The sequence below is a fragment of the Bubalus kerabau genome, chromosome 1, assembly GCF_029407905.1.
Source record: "Bubalus kerabau isolate K-KA32 ecotype Philippines breed swamp buffalo chromosome 1, PCC_UOA_SB_1v2, whole genome shotgun sequence".
Lineage (NCBI taxonomy): Eukaryota > Metazoa > Chordata > Mammalia > Artiodactyla > Bovidae > Bubalus > Bubalus kerabau.
In genome coordinates this window covers 32396285-32419147 of record NC_073624.1, presented here as the reverse complement: position 1 = coordinate 32419147, position 22863 = coordinate 32396285, and the positions used below count along the sequence as shown (strand labels likewise).

The following is a 22863-nucleotide window of genomic DNA, read 5'->3' as shown; positions in this document are numbered from 1 at the left end:
CAGACACTACATTTATAGACTGAGAATACCTACTTTCTTTACAGACTAAGAATACAAACTATCTCCTGCCTCCATTGCCTGTCTAAAAATTCAACTATCTTAATTGGAATATAATTACTTAGTTGCCAAAGACAGTGTTCAGAGAATACCTGAATATTCTAAACCCACGCATGCATGCTAAGTCACTTCAGTCATGTCTGACTCTTTGTAACCCCATGGGCTACAGCCCACCAGGCTCCTCTGTCCATGGGATTCTCCTGGAATGGGTTGCCATACCCAGGGACCTTCTCAACCCAGGGAATCCTCCCAACCCAGCATCTCCAGGACTGGCAAACAGGTTCTTTACCACTGGTGCCACCATGGACCAGATTAAAAAAAAAAAAAAAAAAAAAGGAACCATTAAGTGCCTGCTAGATGCCTAGCACTCTAGTAGATACTGTAAGCAAATTATCTTAAAATTAAGTAATAACCTTATCAGATATGAGTTATGAGTTATCCCCAAATGCTGAAGGAAAAGGCTGTAAGTTGCTGATTAATTGCCCCTAAATCATAAAGCTAATCAACAACTGCTTTGACCCCAAAGTTATACCATCATAACTCCTAATGCCAGTAAGGCAGAGACAATGCTTAAGATAGGATGTCTATGACGAGGACAGAGAAATAAGACCACACAACAGAGTCAGGAAATGTTCAACTGTAAGGGACTAGGAAGAGGAGTTTAAGTTAATGAGAAGGACCTGCATAGGTTCAGAAGGTTTTGTGAAAGAGGTGGGTCCGGAAATAGGACATGAAGGATGAATGGGCTTTCGGCAAGTGCAGGTGAGAAATTAGGTCATCCAGAGGACTGCAGAGGATAAAGGTGGGAAGGAAGCTGGTGGGTTCCCAGGAAATGAGGTGGACATTGATAACAGTACACACAAATAGTCCCCAGAAGTAGACCCTCATGTAATGGAATCATCCAAAATACTGTAACAAAGGTGGAGAGAAAATTCCTACATGAGCAGGGAAGGAGTAACAAGAAGCCATGGTTTAAGTAGCCTGGGTCACACTTCCTATTTCTTCTCTTCCATGTTCTCTAGCACTTCTCTCTCCATCCCAAATTCAAAGCTTTACACAGAAAACCTGATAGCACATTCATTCTCTGAATAAAAGCTTGTCAGAATAACAAAAGTTAGGGAAAGAGATAAAGTACCAGAAAACCTTAGCAATTTGTGGTCAGGCACTAATCAGTAGACAACCATATGTTCTTCAGAAAGGATTTTGTGCTAGTTTGTAACACCCACCACGAAGCCCCAAAAATGTATAACCTACACAGACGTGGATGAGCAATGATGTTTGGCAAGTAGCCAACAGTTCAAGGAACATGAAGCATGCCTCTTAAGGAAAATATTTTAGATACACACAAGCATGGTGATCTGAAGCTGACAGGTCAAAGAATATGCATTGGTCTACTGGTTCGTGCCTGACGATTTCCACCCAAGATATACTAGTGAAGACAAATTTCTCTATAAGAAAAAGAGTACATTTCAATACATTTATTTTATAACCAATAAATCAATAACATTACGTAATGAGTGTCTATCTTGTGTATAGTAACTTACGAGGTTCAATTCAGGATAAAGAAAAAGAAAATTAAGAGATTTGTTCCGACCTCAAGGAACCTACAGTATTATATTTTTAACTTGGAAGTTACCCAAGTTGTTTCCTTCCTTTTCTATACCTACAATTATATGGCTTCCTACATAAATGTGATTTTATTAAGTCCAGAATTCAACTAGTTTTAAGCAGGATGAAGCTCCAGAATTATAATTAAGTCACTTTTGCCGAAATGTAACTCCGTAAAAGAGAGCAGGCGGAGAAGGCAATGGCAACCCATTCCAGTACTCTTGCCTGGAAAATCCCATGGACAGCAGAGCCTGGTGGGCTGCAGTCCATGGGTTCACGAAGAGTCGGACAAGACTGAGCGACTTCATTTTCACTTTTCACTTTCATGCATTGCAGAAGGAAATGGCAACCCACTCCAGTGCTCTTGCCTGGAGAATCCCAGGGATGGTGGAGCATGGTGGGCTGCCATCTATGGGGTTGCACAGAGTCAGACACAACTGAAGCGACTTAGCAGCAGCAGCAGCAGCAAAAGACAGCAGGAAATTTTTCCCTTCTGAAACAAAGTAATAAACCAAATGAACTTATTAAATAAACAAAAAATGTTACTCAATTATCAATGGTGTTTAAGAAAATAACACATATTCCTACTAACAGGACATATGATTTCTCTATTTTACTTTCTCCCCAAATTCTACCACTAAAATGCTCAAAAGCTACCCTATAGTTTTTTTGTCTCTTAAATTATTTTTTTCAAGAATCCAGTCAAATGATGTCATGTTAGATATGCAAACCTACCTGCCAAAAAGAGAAATTCCAGGAAAAGTCTTTCAAAGGAAATGATTCATTAAGGAGTTCAAGGAGAAAGCTAACTATTGAACTTTGACTAAATTATTAAGTTTTAGGGTTAGAAAATTAAGAAATTAGAGTGCCTACCACGTATGCAGTGTCTCTCTTGAAATATTAATAATAGATACCCGTAAATAGTTACATATATGTTTGTTGCTCAGTCACATGTGACTCTTTGTGACCCCATGAACTGTAGCCCACCGGGCTCTTCTGTCCATGGAATTCTCCAGGCAAGAATACTGGAGTGGACTGCCATACCTTCTCTCGGGCATCTTCCCAACCCAGAGATTGAACCTAGGTCTCCTGCATTTCAGGCAGATTCTTTACTATCTGAGCCACCAGCCCACATGTACATGTATAGATAATTGAAATTAAATTTCTGATTCTCCAAAAAATGTAAATAAAAATTTATTACATTTGATCATCCTTACCGTTTTTTGTTATGTAAAGCTCAGATTTAAAATAGCCTTGAGATAAAAACAAGTAATATTATTTTTTGATGTTATTTAAAAAAACAGACAAAATTTAGATTGTCAAACTTCTAATTTCCTTCTTTATCACAGAATTATCATTTCGAGCATTCTGATGTTAAGTGTCTTCATTTCCTTCCGGAAGCAACACCAACAAACTCTTTCACTCAAAACACAGTTGTAAATCCAGCTATAATGGAGACAAGGCTCCTGAATGGTAAATACAATTGTGGGCACAAATACTAAACTCCGTTCTACAAGGGAAAAATATATGGTCACCCTCAGGCCACCATCTAGAGCTCACTGAATACAACAGTGGATAAATAAGGCCATCAAGTTAACAAGAGTGGTTAAGAGCTCTGTTTGCAAACTTACAATCTTCCTTGCAGCAGAATCAGATATCTGCTAAGCACTTAGGAGAAATACCTCAGAGGGAGGGAATAAAAGTTTAAAGAGGGGCATATAACAATATGGAATCATGGAAGGTTAAGCCATTTAGTATCGAGAAAATATCTTTATAAGCATTTTAATAGTCTCTGAGGATGTTATTGTACTGCTGCATTTTAAAATAATTCAAGTGGATAATGAAGACCTTGAGCTTGCAAGAAAAAATTTAATTAAACTCAGTGTGCGCTAGGTACACACCCACACACTACAAAAATGAAATAAATAAATTTGGCTCCCAATTTACAACAACAATAAAAATCTGTGAGATGGAATTCTTTAAGAAGAGAGAAAAATAAGACATTACTGTATAATGAGTAGGAGTTATATGTTATTTTACTATTTCTATATAACCTTCTTCCAATACATAATGCTTATTTATAAAACATTTTTGTTTGTTTTGGAGTTTAAAATATAATATATATGGGCACCCAAGCTTGCATTTCTCTAAAATGTGTGCTAACCCAGAGTATCACAGGATAAAGTATTTAACTCATATCTCAGAGTTAGAATTATATCAACATAAATCTGTGCCTCTGAGTTATACTCTTAAGACTAGGAAATAGATCTATTTTTTTCAAAGTAGCATCTGAAAATACCTTTTATTTCGGAAAAAAAAAAAGCAAAATCTCTCATTCAAAAGGATTCATACACCTCAATGTTCATATCAGCACTATTTACAACAGACAAGACGTGGAAACAACCCGAAAGTCCATCACAGACCACTGATGTAAGAATGTGTGGTATATACAAATACATACACACAGGAATAGTACTCAGTCATGAAAAAGAGTGAATTGCCACTTGCAGCAACATGGATGGACCTAAAGAACATTGCACTTAGTGAACTCAGAGAAAGACAAATACCATAAGATATCACTAATATGTGAAATCTAAAAGCAGTACAAATGAGCCTACACACAAAACAGAATCAGACTTGCAGACATAGAAAGCAAATTTATGGTTACCAAAGGGGAGATAAAGGTGGAACAGATTAGGAGTATGGAATTAACAGATACAAACTACTGTATACACACACTGTACATAAAATAGATAAGCAGCACGGATTTATTGTATAGCACCGGGTATTGCATTCAACATCTTGTAATAACTGATAATAGAATATAATCTTAAATATATATATAAATGTATGTAATTGAATCACTTTTTGCTGTACACTTATTGCTGAAACACAATATTGTCAATCAACTATATTTCAATAAAAAATAAACTACTTCATTTTTATATAACTGCAGAAATAAAGAAAAAATGGAATGCCCACTACAGTTTTAAAAAAAGCCTAATTTTGAATGACTGGATCCAAAGATTTTAATGTGTTTATAATAGAATTTATAAATCTCTATTATAAATTTCTTCCATAAATTTGGAATGATAAATTTTTTTCAAAATCACCACACTAAAAAATAAAAATACCAATGTCTGGGTACCATCTCAGACCATCAGATGAGAATCTTTGGGGGTGGAGCTTGCTTAGTAAATAACTTATCTTAAATTTCCTGATGAAAATTCAGGAAATTCAGAAAATTCAGAAAAAAGGTAAGTTCAAGGCACAAACAGTATCCAGAATCCCTGAATTCAGTTGCCCTGGAGGTCATTTTAGCTCCAACCTGCTTAACTTGGCATCCCATCTTGCCCTACAACCAAGACTAGAAGTGGCACAAAGTGCCATAGATATTTCCTGAGCCTAGCTCTATAAACTTCCAAATGTTATCCATAACATGCAGATAACCACCAAATTCCACCGTATTGTTGTCAAATAAGAAAAAAGTACACTTCTATAGATTTCCAAGCACTATATACACATAAGTTATGATACTGATTCATTTGTTGACCAGCTCCATGGATCTATGATAAACAATGTGACACACAGGACAAGTGGACTCTATTATATCCAGACCCTCCCCCCATGCCAAGGACCCCAATCTCACTTATAAAAATATTTACAATCCAAGGTGGAAAATATAAGTGCCATTAGAAAGGAATGGAGAAGGCAATGTCATCCCACTCCAGTACTCTTGCCTGGAAAATCCCATGGACGGAGGAGCCTGGTAGGCTGCAGTCCATGGGGTCGCTCAGAGTCGGACACAACTGAGCGACTTCACTTTCACTTTTCACTTTCATGCATTGGAGAAGGAAATGGCAACCCACTCCAGTGTTCTTGCCTGGAGAGTCCCAGGGACGGGGGAGCTTGGTGGGCTGCCGTCTCTGGGGTTGCACAGAATCGGACACGACTGAAGTGACTTAGCAGTAGCAGCAGAAAGGAACAGGTATGGTACTATGGAGATTTAAGGAGAAAAAAACTTCCAAACAGGATGATGAGAAAATACATCACTGAAGCAGATATAAGATAGGAAAATTTTTTATTTATATTCATTGGAGATCAGGTTAGAGAGATGGGCATTTTGTGATAACAGGAATGGAAATAAAAATGTGAGATCCTCCATCCATGAAACCATTGCTTGCTTAGAAAATATAGAGACCTGCCTACCTACGGGAAGAGAGAGAGGGAGAGAGAAAGGGAGAGAGGGGAGTGTAAGATCACATAAGCTCACACTACAAGCAATTTGTGGTGTTGGAAAAGATGCCTGAGAGTCCATTGGACAGCAAGGAAATCAAACCAATCAATTTTAAAGGAAATCAACCCTAAATATTCATTGGAAGGACTGATGATGAAGCTCCAATAGTTTGTCCATCTGATGCAAAGAGCCAATTTGCTGCAAAAGGACACTGAGGACACAAGAAGAAGCAGGTAACAGAGAATGAGACGGTTGGATGGCATCACCGACTCAATGGACATGACTTTAAGCACACTCCAGGAGATAGTGATAGGAAGACAGGGAAGCCTGGCATGCTGCACTCCATGGGGTCACAAGGAGTCAGACATGACTTAGCAACTGAACAACAAAATAAACAATTCAAATTAGTTAGAAAATTGATGTGACAAAGGAAGCAAGCAGTTTGAAAAGGCTGAAAAGTAGGAAGGGCAGATGACAGGAGGTCATAAAACCTAAGATAAGAGGTGTTCATTTTATTTGAAAGGCAACTAAGAATTACAAACTGTTTGTTATCAAAGGGTTAACATGATTTTATATTAATAGCATTCAACAAAACCCCTGTCATTATTAGACTTGACCATCAGGAAGACAGCACAATAGTGCAAGGGGTGAATTAATATTCAGAAAGCAAGGGATGGGAAGATCAGTTTAGAAGCTCTCACAATAGTCCATTCAAGTATGATGTGCCTATAAACTAGGATAGCCAGAGTATTAAAGGAAAGGAAGGGCTGGACATAATGACTATCACTTTGAAGAAAGTTATATCCTGGAAATTCCGGTGATGCCTTTGCTGGCTAGTGCAATGGAAACAGGAAGCCTTCTGAGCCAGACAGAGCTGGACGCAAGACCAGGCTCTGCATCTGATAAACAATAAAATCTGGGGTAAGTTACTTAACCTCCACAAGCTTCAGACAGCAACAACAATACGCTATCTCTAATGCTGTAACGAGAATGAATTGTGGTATGTGCAAAATGTTTAGCATATTGGGAAGGGAATTAACAATAGGGAAAAGAGCAAACCAGTAAAAGAAACAAACATGTGGATTAAAATATTAACAATGTTAAAGAGTCAATGAACTTTTACACCAGAGCTCAGCTACCCTCCTCCATGTTCATCAGTATCTATCTGGCTGTCCCTCTCCAGATAGTGGGAGACATTCTCCAGTATTGCCCTGGCTCCAGGTACCAACTTCTTATTTTAATCACAGAGTTCAGGCAGACACATGCCAGAACACAGAAACAGCCCTTCAGAAGGTAAAATGATACCTGCAGCCCTGCTCCTGACTTCATTTGTGTTTGGGACAGAGAAAGGATCAGAATTCGAAGTATCTACTAGGGCTTTGCTGGTGGCCCAGTTGTTAAGAATCCATGTAATGCAGGGCTACCGGTTCGATTCTTAGTCTGGGAAGATCCCACATGCCACAGATGCCATGGAGCAACTAAACCCTTAAATCACCACTACTGAGCCTGCTCAGCAGTGCTGCAACTACTGAAGCAGATGCATTCTAGAGCCTGTGCTCTGCAACAAGACCAGCCATCACTAAGTGAGAAGCCCATGCGCCACAACTAGAGAGTAACCCCCTCTTGCTGCCACTAGATAAAGCAGGCGTTCAGCAGTGAAGACCCAACCCAGCAGAGCCAAAAACAAAACAAATATTTTTTTTTAAAGCATCTACTAATGGATGTCTCAAAATAGGCATGAACATGAAGGGACTCAGGGAGAACTGTGCAGACAATGCAAGTGGAGGATTCTGACAAAGCTTTTAAACTAGAAAAATGAACATGCAATTTCCTCTAATTCAATTATTTCATTTAAAAAATTGCCTCATTTGAAATGGCAAGACTGAAAATTAAGATGATACACTGCTGAGTGTTTAAAGTAGTCTTCAAAGAATATTTGTAAAAGGTCTGCCAAATAAGGTGAAGCCATCTTTACAACACTTATGAACTCAGAATACTAGCATACTGGTTTTACAGATAAAACGTTTTAATTTTATCTCCTTGTTGGGGAAAAAAAAAACAGAGAAAATAGAAGCACTGAATGCTCTTGAAGCATGTGTTATTTCTGCCCATAGTTTTATTTGTTAACATATAGGTTTCTTTGCTTCTCGAGTAGAAAACTAAAATCATAGTATTTTTAAAATTTTTGAATCAACTATTAAAATGTCTGAATCCTATATGTAACAACCAGCCAAGCAATAGAGTTTCAATTTTAACCCCAAGTTTACAGTTTCTAATTAATGTGCTAGAATTCCCATGTGTGCATTTTATTCTCTTCCTATAATCTTTCCCTTTCCATGAGGCGGTGACGGGTTAGGATCAGCTTAGGAAAAGTGTCCCAGTTAAACAAATGCAGTTAAGTCACCCACATTTGCTATGAATCCTTTGTCAGCTTGATGGTTTTACATAAAAGGTTTATGTGACTGCCATTTTTTAAGTAACATAAAAATCTTTATATCTGTACATCCATATTCATAGCAGTATTATTCATAACGGCTCCAAAGTGGAAGTAATCTAGTTATCCAGAAATGGATAAACAAAATGTGATCTACACATACAATATTATTCAGCCTTAAAAAAGAACCAAATTCTGACACATGCTACCATGTTAGATGAATACTGAGAATGGCATGATAAGTGAGATAAGCCAATCCAAACCCCCCTGCCTCATCTATACTCTATGATTCCACTTATATATGACATACCTTGAGTAGACAATTCATAGACACAGAAAGAATGGTAGTTGCCAGGGGCTATGGTGAGATAGAAACGGGGACGAGTTATTGAATTGGTACTGAGTTTCAGTTTGGGAAGATGGAAGAACTCTGGAGATCCTTGCTCAACAACATGAATATACTTAATGCCACTGAACTACACAATTATAAATGCTGAATTGTTACATTGGTGTTATGTCTATGCCACTACAATTTTTTTTTAAATCTTCCTCTAGTACTGAAACTTCTTAGAGATAGTGAAGTTCTAGGAATGAATAAGGAAAAGTTTGGGCTCTAGAATAATATGTCCAATCATTTATGCTGAACCAACTTGTCCCCATGTCCACATTCATTCCCTTAATTTATGCATTCAAGGAGCACTGTTCTCACATAGACTGGAATGAAAACTACTAAAAGAGAAGGCTTTTATTAGGAATCTACATCATTTTAAGGAATGCAGAGAAACCTAGAGCAAATACAGTTCTTTCAACGCGACCCCCTTTCTCTTTTTACAAAAAACGTGAGGCTTCTTAGAACTCTGACGTGCAGTACAGATTTTCAGACAGCATTGGCAGGGTTAGGTGACACAGCGGTAAAGAATTTGTCTACTAATGCAGAGACGCAGGAGATGTGGTTCGATCCCTGGGTCAGGAGGATCCCCTAGAGTAGGAAAGGGCAACCTACTCCAGCAGTCTTGCCTAGAAAGTTCCCTGGACAGAGGAACCTGTGGGCCTCTTTTGTATCTCCTCCAGGATAATACTAAGTTTCTCCTCCCAGCCTCCCCTCCTCTTTCTTTACCATAGGCTACAGGTATTTTCCTACTTCCTCCTAAATTGAGTTAGCCTTAGTAATCACTCGTGTAAAAATAAAGGTCAGAGTTTCTGCTCTGGTTAATAAAAAAAAAAAAAGTTCTTAGATAGAGATGGCTGGCACTCTTGAAAAAATGGACCTTCTCACAGACAAATGGTATCAGCAAGCTTCAATAGAATGAATGAAAGAATCGATTTAAGTTTAATAAGTATTCACCAAGTCCTCTACCTGTTCTAAACCTCCCTGTATTTAATCAATACTCTTGTGAACAACCTTCCTTTACTATCATTCATTTGAAACCTCATCTTTTCACAATTGTTAAAATTAGTTTTGTTGGTGTGTAAGATAATTAACTGTTTTCCTTTTGATGAACTTGCCTATTTTAATAATTTTGAATTAATCAATATACCTTATAGACCATCTTTAAAATAAATAATGAAGATTCAATTATTGTCTCAGCCAATTCCTAAAATACCTTTATGAGGTAGCTTTATTATTTTTTTATTTTTATCTAACAACACCTAAACTTTAGAGATTAAACATTATAATTTACCCAAAGCCAGACAGTTAATATATGGCAGAGCAGGGATCTGACTAATTCTAGGCTTCCTGAACATTTTATGTGTGTGTACGCTAAGTCATTTCAGTAGTGTCCAACTCTTTGAGACACCATGGACTGTAGCCCACCGGGCTCCTCTGTCCATGGGATTCTCCAGGAAAGAATATGGGAGTGGGTTGCCATGCCCTACTCCAGGGGATCTTCTCGACCCAAGGGTCGAGCCCAAAACCCACATCTTTTATGTCTCCTGCATTGGCAGGTGTGTTCTTTAACACTAGCTCATTAATATTTCTCTTAAACTACAGCAAGCAGAATTGGTCAAAATTCTAAAAATACAGAAATAGAATTCTGGAATAGAAGGAAGGTTCAAGAGGGAGGGGACATATGTACACCTATGGCTGATTCATGTTGATGTATGGCAGAGACCAACACAACACTGTAATTATCCTCCAATTAAAAATAAATATATTTTCTTAAAAAACCATATCTTACATGAGAATTCAAAAGAGGGAGACAATTCTCTGAACTGAGACCCACCCAACCCTTAGTATTTCTTCTTTCTTCAAACATGAATTAGATAATGGTCTAAACTCCCTCATTACAAAATTTTAAAATTTTTTCTAAAATCAAATTTGTAGGCACTTATACTTTCTCCTGTTAAATTTAATATTCTTATTTTTTTGCCCACTGTCTAAATCAAGCACAGTGTGAAAATTATATCCAATCATCTAAACTTTGAACCATACCTTCCAGTTTCAGACAACTGGAAATTTAATAAATATGCTTTCTGTATTTTTACTCAAGTCCTTAATAAACTGCTAAAGAATACCCAGTCAAGGAAAACATTCTGGCTTTGGAGATGCAAGTTATAAATTCCCCTGTCCTCTTTTTTACTCACCACCCAGACCAAATTTCACTGGCTTCACGGACAGCACCACATGCCAAAACAGAAGATAAAGGCATCAATATGACCAGCTTTATCACACCAGTAAAATTTTAATGGGTCCTACAGCTTCACCACTTTTAGAAAGGTGACTACAGAGGAAAACCAACTAATGGAGATAAATCAGCAGAAAGGGAAACTTGACAAACTAGAAGAGGAACATTTTTTATCAACTATCATATTTTTCAACATTTATATTGGGAAAGTCTGAGAATTTTGTTGTATGTTTGCAATGCTTATTTTCTTAGTTATAAAACATATGCTTTTAGAAAAAAAATAATCAACATAAAAGAATATAATTTTTAAAAAGAGAGAAAAGATCCTTTCTTCTTTTCAACAAATCCCACTGGTGACGTGTGTTAAGAATTTGGCATTTTTATATGTCCATTTCCTGTCTTGAAGACTGTACTATTATAGATCTTTCAGGTGGTCAAGTATTCCTTCCTAGCTTTTCAGACACACATAGAGATATATAGACAGAGATTAACATGTTTAGAGACTATACTGCTTCATTAAATTATTGGGAAATCCTTATGATTCATTCCAAAAAAATCATCACTATTGATACTCTCTCTATCTCATTCCCCATAAAACCATACCAACACTATTCTACCAATCCCAAGTTACATTCTAAACGTAGCAGTGGCTACTATTCACTGATGTGTAAAGTCTTCCAGGTAACAAACAAAATTACCAGAGCAAGTCTGTAAGGTAGATTTCATCATCCATATTTTATAAATGAATATATTCAGTCTCAGAGGGATTAATCATTTTAGGATTAATTATACATATTTAAGGTCAGACAGCTAGCAACTGGCTGAAGTGAATACTAGAATCCAAATATGATAACAAAGATGGCATCTTAATCACTGTACTCTACTTGAATCCCTCCAAGATCAATAGATCTTGCTATTTTCACACAGAATAAAAAAATTATAACTCAATTTCCATTTATTTCATCCACTTGCTCATATGGAATATTAATAAAAATAAATGCTCAATACTCTATAAAGTTTTTTTTTTCCCTCATTCTGGGCACTATTTACATTTTAGGTGAGATAATTCTTTGTCTGGGCCTATGTATTATAGGATGTTTAATATTCCTGGCTTCTGCCTACAACATGTACCCCCCCACCCCCACCCGCAAAGTCCCAACAACTAAAAATACCTTCAGACATACTTGGCCATATGTCCCCTGGGGGGCAAAATTAGCCCCAGTGATAACCAATGCAATACTCTATTTAAAACTTTGGAAACCCAGAGTAAGCAAAATAAATGACTCAAGTCCCGGTATATGTTATTCACATTTTAAAATATTTTCTTTCTCGGAGATTACCATTATAGGGTTCTACTTAATAGCAGTGCTTTTCTGATAGCTCATATATTACACAAATCAACATTTAACTAAATTAGATTAAAAATATTTCAGGTGCCAAAGTGGCAAAAAGAGGTTTATTATTTATCTCAACTAATGAAAAAGTAATTCAGACCATCTCCAAGGCAGAGATATCCTTTTAGAACATTCAGTGTTCTAGCTACTCTCTGCTGAATTTTTTATAATTTTCCTCTAAGTTATAAGCATGCAATCATAAACTATAGAAAATAAACAATGAAGCATAACTCTATGGGGAAAAAAATTATGAAGTAGTCTGCCATTCAAGGTTAGAACACCAGTAATTAAAGTCAAAAGTAAAACCAAATGACCTGTAAAAATCGAGGCAAATATTGCCTCCCGCAAGAATATTTCATGATGTCAAATGAAACTCCTGAAAGAGGCCCTTCCTCCAAGCTATATTTATTTAAATCTCTTCTAACAGGAACTTTGCACAGGAAAGTAAATGCCCACTTGGTCCACAAATGAGGTTCATGCCCTTCTTGGATTAAGTTTATAGAGCTGTGATTTGCAGACTTTTTTTTTTTTCTCACTTCAACATACCTGATGGATGTGACACACACATCAGTAACTGTGGCTCACTACAGCATTGATTCAGGATGTGGGGAGGTCTCCCTAGAGAGAACATATCAGAATCAAGGGCAGGTTAGAGTTTGAAAAAGCCTATCATGTGACACCTTTGTGAAGACAAAGAGCCATTGTTCCTGCCATCTCAAAGAGCTCGCCTAGGATGAAAAATCATTTCACCGTTGATAGTACCATCTTATGTGGATAATCTTTCCAAAGGTACCCATAATTTGATGCATCCTATCTTTAGCCAACGTTTTCCAGCTACATTTTAGACTTACATAGGGGGATAGTTATAAATTTGTCAAATTGTTTTCATATTTGTATTATGTACAAAATCATGGACAAAACATCATATTGCCATACTAGTTCTTTTCGTAGCTTTTTTAGCTAGAAAATTTAACTTAATTATTTTTATTTTATATTGGAATATAGTTGATTTACAATGTTGTGTTAGCCTCAGGTTTACAGCCAAATGATTCTAGATATGGTTTTGTACCAAGGAGAACTTTAGACATTATTAAATTTGCTGTAGATTTCTATTGCATTAAAGATCTATTTTGAATAAAGAGCAAGTAAATAAATGAAACTATTTAATTCTCTAAAATCTGACCAAGTTTTATATACAGCATTTGTTTCTCCCACTTTTCACTGTTCTAGTCATGCATAAATCAACAGACGATTTCTAATACAGCAAAAATCTTGGCTTTTTTCTTGTTTTCATCTGAATCCAGCAAGAACAGAGGGTCCAAAGTATCAAGCATACAATGCAGGGAGTTCCTTGGTGGCCAGTGGTTAAGACTTTGCCTTCCAATGCAGGGGGTACAGGTCTGATCCATGGTTGGGGACCTAAGATCCCAAATGCTTCATGGCCGAAAAACCAAAACATAAACAGTATTGTAACAAATTTAATAAAGACTTTAAAAATGGTCCACATCAAAAAAAAAAAAAAAGAAAGAAAGAAATCTTAAAGAAAAAAATGATACTATACAGATAGAGTTTTGTGTTAACTCATGTGATGGCCACCAAAGTTATAGCTGATCAAAAATTAAATATACAGATTACTTTACTGACCAAAAAGAGCAGGGGTGGTCTTAGTATTTGTTAAGGGGTCTTCTTATTGAGAGGAGTGGTGTATAGGGTAGGGCTAAAGAATCACATGGCCTCCTCTTGCACCCACATTTTCATAAGGTAAAGGTTTAGGATTGGTGCTTAGCAAGTATATGTGGCAAAAAAAAAAAGTGTATAAATCATTTTGGTACCAAAAAGGTGACAATCACACTCTGCTTTATTCCAGTTAGACCACATCTAATGGTAAAGAATCTGCCTGCAATGCAGGAGATCCAGGTTTGAGCCCTGGGTGGGGAAGATCCCCTGGAGAAGGGAATGGCTACCCACTCCAGTATTCTTGCCTGGTGGATTCTATGGACAGAGGAGTCTGGCAGGCTATAGTCCATGGGGTTACAAAGAGTAGGACACAAGTGAATCACTAACACTTTCACAACCCCCAAACTACTGTGCCAGGCTGTGAACTTCTCCAAAGGAGAGGAAAACAGAGGGGGAAGGAATGGGGAAATGGTATGAAAGGGAACTTAGCTCCCCATCAGGGTAGTGACTAAGCAAAAGCATATTGAGGACCATTTGTTAGGGATTCCATAAATTTGGCTCTACTGTCAATGTCCCTCCAAACTTGTAACAGCAGGAATGCTTTTTAAGAAAAAGAACACATACATAAACAAAAGAATTCCTACAAAAATCCACTATGATATATAAGGACAAGTTTAGAAGAATACTGAGAGTGATGCAGATTTTATCAGGTAGAAACTTCCACCAAATGGGCAAAGAATACAAATCACACTGCAAAATACAACATTGCAAAGCAATTACTCTCCAATCAAAAAAAAAAAAAAAAAGATAGATCACATTGTCACTATAGAAACCTGACCTAGAGTGTATAGCCTTATGTATATATGTGTAATTGTATATATTATATTATATTATATTATATATATACTTATATATATATATTTTAGATAATTAAATTATATACATTAATTATATATGCATAGGTGCTAAGTTGCTTTAGCCGTGTCTGATTCTTTGCGACCCTATGGATTGCAGTCTGCCAGGCTCCAGTGTCCATGGGATTCTCCAGGAAAGATACAGGAGTGGGTGGCCATTTCCTTCTCCAGGTGATCTTTCTAACCCAGGGATCAAACATGCAACTCCTGCGGCTACTACATTGCAAGCGGATTCTTTACCACTGAACCACTAGCAAAGCCCATAATTTTATATATATATATATATATATGTATATAAATTATATATGCTACATATTATAGAGAGAAACAATTTATAGATTTATATATACTATATATAAATCACTGTGGACAGTGACTGTAGCCATGAAATTTAAAGACACTTGGTCCTTAGAAGGAAACCTATGATAAACCCAGACAGTGTGTTGAAAAGCAAAGGCATCACTTTGCCAACAAAGGCCCATATAGTCAAAGATATGGCTTTTCCAGAAGTTATCTAAGGATGTGAAAGTTGGGCCACAAAGAAGGCTGAGCACTAAAGAATTGATGATTTTGAATTGTGGTGCTGGAGAAGCTCTTGAGAGTCCCTTGGACAGCAAGGAGATCAAATCAGTCAATTCTAAAGGAAATCAACCCTGAATATTCATTGGAAGGACCGATGTTGAAGCTGAAGCTCCAATACTTTGGCCACCTGATGCAAAGAGCTGACTCAATGGAAAAGACCCTGATGCTGGGAAAGACTGAAGGCAAATGGAGAAGGGGGTGGCAGAGGATGAGATGGTTAGACAGCATCACTAACTCAATGGACATGGATTTGACAAATTCCATGGGGTAGTAGAGGAATATTAGTCTGGCGTGCTTCAGTCCATGGGGTCGCAAAGAGTCAGGCATGACTTAACAACTAAACAACAGCAAAGTATGATATAAAGACAAACCATTATAGGCATCTAGAATAACCCAAGAAAAACATCAAAGTGATACCCCACCAGATAATTTTACAAGATGAACTGCCCTAGACCATCTAGACTGTCTCAATTGATAAAATAATATTTAATTAATTATATGATCCAGCATTCACTTGTTTTGAGGATAAGGATCTTGTCTTATTAAAATTTGATCAGGGTTATGACACACTATGAAAGCTTCTGTCTGTACTGACTTTTGTCTGTCTCTTTCCTTGGTAAGATCAGTACCAAGAGTACTAAGTTGTCTGCCCTCTGAGACTGAAGACCCTATTTATAGTCTAATTGGAAATAGGGTGACAGCCTTGTGCTGATTGAAATGACTAAGGTTACAACCTCTCTGTGTTTGCAGTTGTAGCCCGGACACAAGAGGCTTCTGTTTCTAAGAAGCACGTACATACTGAGCAGGAGAACATGTCTAGCAAATCTGATACCAACATTTTTGTGAATGAATGAAACCGGGAGTCTTCAAGCATACAAAACCACATGATGATGCAAAATTAACACACATAACTGTGTCCAAATCATAGCCACACTTCATCATCCCTTCCTCACTCAGAACCTAAAACAAACAAAAACTGCTCTTTTGATGCTTTTTGTCTCAAAGAACTGACAAGGGATTAAGCTCCAAACTACACAAACATTTCCTGAAGCTCAATATCAAAAAACAAATGAACAAACAATCATAAAATGGGCAGAATATCTAAATAGACATTTCTTCAGAGAAGACATACAGATGGCCAAAAAGCACAAGAAAAGATGCTCAGCATCACTGATTATTAGAGAAATGCAAACCAAAACTATAATGAGGTGTCACCTCATACCAGTCAGAATGGCCAACATCAAAAAGTCTACAAACAATAAATGCTGAGGATTGTATGGAGAAAAGGGAACCCTCCTACACTGTCAGCGAGAATGTAAACTAGCACAGTCACTATGGAGAACAGTATGGAGGTTCCTTAAAAAACTTAAAAACAGCTAACATATGATCTCCTTTCTGGGCTTATATCCCAAGAAAACCATAATCTGAAAGAATACATGCACCCCAATGTTTATTGCAGCACTGCTTACAATAGTCAAGACCTGGATGCAATTTAAACATCCAAACGCCCATCGACAGGAGAATGAATAAGGAAGTTGTAGAACATATATACAATGGAATACTACTCAGCCATTGAAAAAAATGAAATAAGCCATTTGCAGAAACATCGATTGACCTAGGGGTTATCATACTAAGTCAGGGAAAAATAAATATCATATAATATCATTTATATGTGGAATATAATTTAAAAATGATACAAATGAACTTATTTACAAAACAGAAATAGACTCAGAGATCTCAAAATCAAATTTATGGTTACCAAAGCAGCAACGTGGGGGGAAGTGATAAATTAGGAGGCTGGGACTGACATACACACACTACTATATATATATATACAATAAAAAACTAATAAGGACCTACTGTATAGCACAGGGAACACCAGTCAGTAATCTGTAATAACTTATATGAGAAAAGAAACTGAAAAAGAATGGAGATATATATATGTACATATATGTATGTATAACTGATTCACTTTGCTATATATCTGAAACAAATACAACATTATAAATCAACAATACTCCAATAAAAATTAAAAAAAGAACAGCAGCACAATCTTTCCAGTTTCTCAGATTTATAACGTTAAAGACTCGTCGTGCTCACTGTTCACACCTGCCACCACCAGTCACTGTCTAATCCTGCCAATTACAGCTCTTCATTTTCTCTTCAACCACTTTTCCTTTCTACCACCACTGTCCTAAGAAATCTTCCAAAAATTAAAATTAAAATATATCAGTAAATAAATAATAAAAAAACAATGTCTGTAATCAGCACTTTTACAACAGCCTCTTAAATATCTCCTATGTCCAGTTTGCACCCAATTGATCGACTACTGAAGCTCCAGTACTTTGGCCACCTGGTGCGAAGAACTGACCCATTAGAAAAGACCCTGACGCTGGGAAAGATTGAAGACAGAAGGAGAAGGGGACGACAGAGGATGAGACGGTTGGATGGCATCACCGACTCAATGGACAGAAGTTTGAGCAAACTGCGGGAGTTGATGATGGACAGGGAAGCCTGGCATACTACAGTCCATGAAGCTGCAAAGAGTCTGACACGACTGAAGAACTGAATTGATACATTGTTTTTAACATTATGTTTAATCTGTTCACATTAGTCTCCAGCTAAAACCCTTTCAGTAACTTTCACTGCAGACAAAATAATGTTCATCTTTCCCAGCCTAATTCTGAAGACATTCGTTTTTCCTTCCCCACCCCCAACCTTATCTGTCTTGTCTCTTAAAAAGGTCCCACCATACTCACCTCGCCTCCCCACACAAAGGCTGGGCTATCTGTTCTACGTGTTGTTTCCAGAACATAACATTGCTCCACACCTGGCATTCAGCTCTGAAACAAGCTTTATCCTATTCCTCCCTCCTTCCCTCTGGACATCACGCCCACAGAAGAAAAATAGCAAAACATTCTTTTAAAGATCCATTCTTACTTTCTTCTTATTTAGATATATTTCACATTGTACCAAACACCATTAGAGTAAGCTTCCTATTAACATAAACATGTGAAGAAAAGGTTAAACGTAAGTCAAAAGGAGAAGTCAGAAAGGAAAGGAAGATAGAATATTACCAGAAATCCATGTGAAGAGGGTGATGGCATTTGAGCAATAAATTTAGCTATGACCTTTCTGGAGGGCAAAGTTCCCAGGACTTTCTGTATTTTAAAGCATCTATCACTTGCCACTGGAACCATTTGTTAATGTAGTATCTTTATTAAAACCTCAGGAGGGAATGCAAGAGTGAACCCTTCCCCAACCCCCGCTCCCCCACCCCCACCCCCATCAGCGTGTTAAGGCACTCTTCAAACATTCTAGGATAAAAAGCACGAACAGTATAAGTTTTCCAAGGGGAATTCTCTTAAACCAGAGATCTGCAGTCCCAGTCTAGGGAATAATCATGCTAAAGGTGACTTTCCCACTAGGAACAAGAAGCATTCACCGGTAACTACTGGCTCTCTGTTCTTCTTTACAGGTAAATTCCCCAGTGTAAATTAATCACCTGACATTCAGATTGATGAGTTACAGTTTTATTATTAGTGTGTCTCGGCAATGGATAACCTCGGGTTCTATGGGAAAAGTGCATCTCTGACCTGCAAGGCTGAGATATGGACTCCAGCCAAACACAAACTTCAGTGCCAACACTCTTCCACACCCCCACCCGCCTCTGCCCTGCCAGAGTCCACCAACCCAGACAGTCAGCAGAGAAATGCCTACCCATCTCTGTCACCTTAGCTCAACCATCTCAAACAGAAGCAGTTAGGGCTAATTCTGCTTTAACAAAACAATAAAAAGAAGGTGCAATGCCTGAGTAAAGGTTATTTTGCTCTGTTCAACTAATTCTATCATATTTATCTCTGGTTCCCTGATTCTGTCACATTTATTTCTGGAAACATTTTTTGGAGGGGGTCAAGTGACACCACAGTCTATTTTTTTAGGTCGTTACAGAAACTAGTTTGCTAGTCTCCAACTTATTTCCACAGAAATGTATAGTTCTTCATCTGAGAAAACAAGTTAATAATCCTAGAAGTGGAAGGAATTTGTGAAATATTACACACTGCTTTCTTTACCTATTCACTTATTTAAACAAGCAAAAGCAAATGGAAATACACAAAGTTCCTCAGCCTTAGATAGGAAATGCAAAGAATAATCAACAAATCCTGACAAGTAAGACTGATATTAATCAATATTATACACAGAGTAACTCAGATTCAGAGAAAGCAAAATACAGAAACAACCTGTTATATGTCTGCATATGAGTTATGGATAAAATTTTAAACTACTCTAAAATTAAAGTGCTTATATTTATGGGCTATGCATAAACTATTACAAAAATCATACTATGTATTAATAAATCCTTTGGTAAACTGAAATCTTTCAAGTTAAAAAAATTTTATGTTTGTTACTTTAAAAAACAATTATTATAAAGTTGATTTTTATTTGTTGGTCTAATAATCAGCAAGGTAGGCCCAATACTCTCCTTATATATGTTTTATAAAGAATTTTTCCTCCCAACTCATTTCCATGCTGATCTCAACATATCACATTCATGATTAGTTTTGCTGTCGCCTTTAAAATGAAAATAAGTCCCAAATACGTTATAAAAATTGAAGCATGTTTCAGTACATGTGTATGTATTTCAGCACACCTATATGTATATTTTTTCAAAAAACTATACTATCAGGTCAAGTTACAAAAATTGTGTGTATGCCATTCTATAATTTCAGGGATCCATAATGCAAGATAAAATACCAGTTGAACCTTCAATCTTATAAGAAGCTGATGCCTTTCCAGCCACTTGGGTGAAGAACTGGGAGTGCAAGAGGATTTTACTTCTGAACATGTTTTACCCAGTACTGGAGACCACAGTACCATTCATAAAAGCACCTGGAGTTCCTATTTCCATGACTGCAAGTCCACGGACCAGTACTGGGTAAGTGACCCTCGAAGCACTCTGTGAACATATCTGGGGGAAAAGGTCAAATGACTATGTTTCTTTATATAAAGTTTTGTTTTCCTGACTATAAAATAAGTACCCAGGGTTAAAAACTGAGACAATATTGAAGATAAAAATATACCAAAATCATCCACGATACCCTCATCCAAACAAGAACAAACGTTTCAACCAATTTCTTTTCAGCTATGCATTTGATAGTTGGAGTTGATAGCATGCTGCATCCTCCATTTTATCTCCCGATTTCCCTCTGCATTCATCAGAATGTTTTCCAATGTGATGAAAAGCTCTTCACGTTACAGGCTTGAAATTTCCTTATCTTTTGTGTCTCCCAAGCAGTATGGAAACTATTTCATAACCAGATACTAACCATAGTGTAGGGTTAGCAAACTCTGAAAAGTTACAAGGCAATCAAGCTATCGTAATTTAAATATTTATACAGCACGTATCACTGAAGTGCTCTGGAGGTTGACAAATGGTCTGAGTTAATATGAAAACAAAATAGAAGTATTTCCTCTATAGGAAGGTCTAGAAAATACTGGCAAGATGCCTTCAGATAAAAATGGGATTTGTCAGACTATTGAAAGACTAATAAAATGAGAAAGTCTTGCATCTTTTTTTTTTTTTTGCTATATGAAACCTCAGGATATAAAAGCATGTGTTACAAAGATACCTGTTCAAAAGAGACAACACTTAACTGTATTAAAATTTTATTTTATTCACATTTATTTTAAAATTTTAAAAATGTTTATGGAAGAATAAAATTTCAAAACTAACTTTTATCCAGCTAAATATTATAAAACCCAAAAAACTACTGGGTTGGCCAAAAAGTCCATTTGGGGTTTTGTGTAAGATGTTAACAGGAAAACCCAAAGTTTTTAGCCAATCTGATAATGCTTTATGAAGTGTTTAAGATACTTCACTAGAGTTTCAACATTAGGAGATCTGATGGTTTTCTAAAAAGGCTTAGAATTTGAATGTCCTCTGGAAGGCTAAGATAGAAGATAAAATTGAAGAGAAAAAAAGTCAACTCAGAGTATTTTAAAAGCAAGAAATGATTTATATATGTGTGTGTGTGCGTGTGTGTGTGTGTGTGTGTGTATTCATTCCCTTAGTATTTGCTTTTTAGTCACTAAGTTGTATCCAACTCTTTTGAGACCCCATGGACTGTTGCCCACCAGGCTCCTCTGTCCATGGGATTTCCCAGGCAAGAATACTGGAGTGGGTTGCTGTTTCCTCCTCCAGGGAATCTTCCCAACCCAGGGATCGAACTCGTGTCTCCTGCATTGGCAGGTGAATTCTTTACTGCTAAGCTACCAGAAAGCCCACCGTCTAACACTATCTCCTGATATAATTCCCAATTCTCCCTGAATTAATGCAATAGGGCTTTAATGACTGAGGGTGATTACTAAACGAGTACTGAACTAGCTGTTTTTCATAGATTACAAGCAGGAAGTCCCTCTTATTTGAGAATAATGGTCTCATAGGCAAATGAAAAGAAAAAGGAAGGGCATGACTAGAATTATACCACAAAAATTAAACTAAAAACTCTTAAAAACAAAAAGAAAAAACAACCAGTTTGTTTTCAAAAACAAAATATGGCTTATAATTGTGGCAAAAGCACAAATCAAGTTGCTGATGGCATTATATGACACATGATTGCACAACCAACTCAAAAGAATCATCAGTTATTTTTACAAACATGTTCAAAGACTCTATCAATTTTTTAAATATCCTCCCTTCATCCTTTTTCACTCACATGTTTACTTCTGAAGCACCTGTCACCATCTTTGACAAATTCTTCTCTTCCAGTATTAACTAGTCTGACTCTCCAGGCTCTTCATTGGCCAGTAGCTTTGACTGTAATTTAAGTAACTCTCTAATATTCTGATTAACTTCAGAAAACCTGATTTTTGTGTTAGACTTCCAAGATTGCTTTTTTGTTTCGGTTTTGATTTTTTTTTTAATCAGATGCAAACCTTCAATGACATGGCCCCAATAGATATAAGAAGATACTATTCTGTTCAGGCTTTCCAGTTGGTATTAGTGGTCAAGAAACCATCCGCCAATGCAGGAGATGCAAGAGATGCCAGTTCGATCCCTGGGTTGGGAAGATCCCCTGGAGAAGGAACTGACAACCCATTCAGGTATTCTTGCCTGGAGAATCCCATGGACAGAGATGCCTGGCGGGCTACAGTCCACACGGTCATAAAGTGTCTGATGTAACTCTATTAACCTAGCACACACGCATCATTCTTGTTCAGCAAGGCGGGGGGGGGGGGGGGGGGAGGATTTTGACAAGAACCAATGTCTTTTATTTCTATTAACTTCATCTTCACACTAAGAAGTGGGTTGTAGTCTTCCTATGTTAGATAG

General features: G+C 37.0%; 1 protein-coding gene across 3 annotated transcripts in view; it reads right to left on the bottom strand.

Moving 5' to 3' along the window:
* The window catches only part of PDE3A (phosphodiesterase 3A), a 363124-nt gene that overhangs the window by 323733 nt on the left and 16528 nt on the right, over positions 1-22863 (bottom strand). The window contains exon 1 of one of the 3 annotated variants that reach the window (XM_055571499.1): positions 12904-12975. The exons of the other annotated variants lie outside the window; for them this stretch is intronic. The gene's annotated coding sequence lies outside the window, so the exon portion shown is untranslated. Of the gene's footprint in view, positions 1-12903; positions 12976-22863 lie in introns of those variants that run through there. 3 annotated transcript variants of the gene reach the window in all.